Raw genomic sequence first — 4141 nt, forward strand, 5'->3', positions numbered from 1 at the left:
ACTGTCAGTATTTGACGCATGGCGAGTAACTAGACATGTTTAAGTAAGTGGGGACGCCGAATATCTCAAAATGGTCCCATAGTAGGTCTGGGTGCATCAATGGTTTTTGAGAGGACGTTGTATCGTGCTGTCGATACTATTATGCCATCTGTTGAGGTTTTGAACAGGGTTCTGGGATTTTTTTTTTTTTTATTGGGTTACGAGATGTGATGGGATTGAGAGACAGCGTCAGCCTTCAATTTAAGGAACGGATGCTGGGGCACATCACCTAACAAGCATTCTGTTAGGCAAATGGGGGTAAATTCATAATTTGTCATTATAAGAAATTAACAGTTTTCGGGATCGTGTAACCCAATCTACAAGTTCCAGTAGTTATTATATTTAGATGATTGTGCCTAATTTAAATATTGCTGTGGAGACTTGTGCACGAAGACTTTTTTTTTTTCTTCCGAAGCGGGTTTTAAAAAGCACGTCCTTGATGCTGAAAATGTATTGCCATTCTTAACTCTAGACAAACTTTAAAACAGTGAACACATTTTACATCATGGCTTCCCAACCTACCTTGTACCACTGCTCATCGCTCTGAAGTGGCCGAAAGGCGAGATTTGCAGCGCTTTCCCAAAACATCACATATATATATCCATGGTGAGAGAGCGAAATCTCAGCAATGAATGTGCTCCCTTGACATTTTTACCACTAAAGATGACTCACAATTTTCCCCTGCCATAGTTCTCTTCTTTCCACAACTGCATTGCAGTTTACCTTTCTTGTGTTTCCTGCTCTTGAAAACATTTTTGAAGCCTCTGTGTTTGAGACAGATTCAAAATTCTGCTTTGTATGATGACTTGTTTCGTACTTTGGATCTCACCAATAAGACCGCTTTACCTTTTTCTTGTTTCAGACCTATTGTGTCCAATACAGTGAATATATCCATATTGTGGGCTTTGACCAGCCCTTTGGGATATATTAGAAGGTTTCGGGTGCTCATTTGTATTTTCTACCTGGCTGGTAGAAGTAAAGTGGTCACTAGCCATGTGTTTTCCAGCAACACAATATCACTACCACAGTAACTATCTCTCACTCTAACACACTACTTAAAAACTTCACTCTCTCTCTATCTCACTACCTCACTCTCTCACTACATCACTATCTATTTCTATCTCACTCTCACTACCTCACTATATCACAACACACTCTCAAAACTTCACTACATCACTCTCTTACTACCTCACTACCTCACTATCTCTCACTATACTACACTCTCTCTCACTAACTCTCTACCTCACTCTCTAACTCACTACTCAACTCTCTCTTTCTCACAGCAACACAATATCACTACCACAGTAACTCTCTCACTCTAACACACTACTTAGAAACTTCACTCTCTCTCTATCTCACTACCTCACTTTCTATAACTACATCACTATCTATTTCTATCTCACTCTCACTACCTCACTATATCACAACACACTCTCTCAAAACTTCACTACATCACTCTCTCACTACCTCGCAAATTCACTCTCTCTAACTCACTAATTCACTCGCTCTACCTCACTACCTCACTCTCTCTCTCAAATACACTAAGCCACTTACACTCACTTTCACTACCTCACTCTATCTCACTACTTCACTACATCACTCTGTTTCTATCTTAATACCTCACAACATCCCTCACTACCTCACTCTCTTTCACTACCTCAATCGTTCTCTATCTCACAACATCACTCACTGTTTCTATCTCACTATATCAGAAAATACCTCACTCACTAACTCACTCTTTCACTACCTCACTCTCTATCTACCTCACTCTCTATTTCAATACCTCACTCTATCTCACTACCTCACTCTCTCTCTGCTAATGCAATAGGTATCACATATGCAAAAAATAAACTAATGCCAATAGAAATGACAATGCCATTTATTTAGGGATACAAAAATCATAAAAAAATGAGCAATACCAATATCTCTACCTAGAATGTTGCCGAGACCATTGCATTGTAAATGCTTGTTCTATATTCTTCTAGAGGAAAAGTAGAACAACCGAACTCCAGAGAATCAACGTATATTCGTGTACTCTGATATCAGCAAATACAATCTCGCTGAAAGATGGTTCCATGTATGATGGTTAACACCCCGTACTCTGTGTCCAGTGATTTGAGTTCCAATCTCGATGGAACCTAATGTGCCGGACTCTTTTGTTCAAATGCATTCTAAAAGGAAATTGGTTACGATTTGTTTGAAAAGTTGCCTTTGCTATAGTTTGTTTTTATCATGTGGGATATCGAAGACATCGATTCTTTGTGTGTCTGTAAATTTGTATTACTTTCGGTTTTTGTTTGGATTAAATTGAACATTAAACCTCCCCGTCGGCTCTGCAAAACAACCTATCCACGTCTTGTCACAAATCATCCTTTGTTGCACCTTTTGGTTATCGTGTTTAGGTTTGTGTGTGCGAACTCGCAATGTTTGCTGTGATTTACATTTCCGTGACATCTTGTTTACTGTTTAATAAATGATTCGTTAGTGCCACCCCTGTTTGAGGGATGGTGCACCCGTTTAGAAGACATACATGCCGGAGAATGTATTTCTCCCGCTGACTTCCATTGAAGCAGAGGCCGTTTCAGGCGGGAGAAAACCAATATAAACTCATTTTGGCACGAACGGGGGAAAAAACCTAACTCGGGAGACCCCCGTCTGAATCCGGTATAAGAGAACAAATCAGAAGTGTATATAGACGCCGAAAAGCATTTTGTTTTCATTGGTTTGCTGCTCATATTTTGTCAGCATTTTTTTTCTATTTCGCTTTGTTCCATTTTGAGGCCAGTCGTTTTGTTTGAGAACCGCTTTAAAAACCACTAGGGAAGAAGCATATTATTTCGGTTTGGTAAACTGATTTGTGTAGAATCTACTTACGTTTCTTATTTCCTGATAACACTTATTATTTCCTGTAACACTGCACATCTAAATACAAATGTCGACCTGTAAATAACACCCTGAATGTACGCTTATAGACCAGTAGAGGGAGATGGAAGTCATCTCGAGGTTCCATGGTGTAATGGTTAGCACTCTGGACTTTGAATCCAGCGATCCGAGTTCGAATCTCGGTGGAACCTTGTTTTGTGGAAACATTTCGGAAATTTGTTCTTATAAAAAACAGCACAAAAAAATACAAATCGGTAAATATAATCTCAAACGTTTTCAGAAGGAGAAAGCGCGTGAATCCAAATTGTAGATGTCTGACATTGGATTCGTTTTTCATTTGCTGCCACCTATAGTTACAAAAAAGATTACATTTCCCGACCGTTTCGACCACTGAGGAAAATAGCAAGAACCAGAGTTAGAAAAAACAATTTTCTTCACTCTCTTCCATCAACAGATTCTGAGCCGAATTCCACAATGGAAAGCTCTGTGAGGGGATGGTAAGCAGTTTTTCGTTTAATACAGCGCGAAGTACACCCGAAGGTATTGGAGCGCTGAGCACCAGTTACATTACACTTCAACACATTCATTTTTTAGGGGGCCGGAGATATCGAGTGATCTACCCAATATCATAAGATATTGAGCCTATTTCAAGGCTGAAACCTGGTTCCCCAGGTCTAAAGTCGACAGTTCCGGACATTACGCCACATTACCTCCCTCCTCTAGTGTGGGGAATGTGTTCTGTGACCATGACAACGTGAAACACGCCAAGATATTTTGCATAGCCCATTCCACATCTCTTTCAATGTTTCAAACACGCAATTATTAAACAATGCTACATTAATACATACTAATGGAACTTTTATTTCGAAAGTCTTTGTGTGAAAGGAGTCAGGGTGGCTTATTTGAACATTCTTTGTTTTATTCTCTCTGTGCCATTGTTGGAATTGGGGGGAAAAATACTCCGGGAATCTAACGTTGTGGCAGAACAAAGATGTGGAGTCACAAGGGGCGGAGCTTGAAAAGCAGAATCTGACAACAAACGTTTACATTTAATTAAAAAAAAAATCTGCTGCAGAGAAATTGCCAGCAAGGCCATATGCACCATAAAGCTGTTTCCCTGTTACTTAATTGGTCACTAAGAGACGGCATTTTAAAATATAATAAGAGGATCAATACACCTGCTGCCGAGCAATTTGAGGTGATATTAATATAGCCTTAT

At 39.5% G+C, this 4141-nt stretch overlaps 1 non-coding gene across 1 annotated transcript; it reads left to right on the forward strand.

Annotated features, from left to right (window-relative positions):
- The first annotated feature begins 3041 nt into the window (after positions 1-3041).
- TRNAQ-UUG (transfer RNA glutamine (anticodon UUG)) lies at positions 3042-3113 on the forward strand. The gene has a single exon. It is a non-coding gene; the product is annotated as a tRNA-Gln (tRNA).
- Positions 3114-4141: the final 1028 nt, after the last annotated feature.

This window comes from Triturus cristatus, chromosome 7 (genome assembly GCF_964204655.1).
Source record: "Triturus cristatus chromosome 7, aTriCri1.1, whole genome shotgun sequence".
Taxonomy (NCBI): domain Eukaryota; kingdom Metazoa; phylum Chordata; class Amphibia; order Caudata; family Salamandridae; genus Triturus; species Triturus cristatus.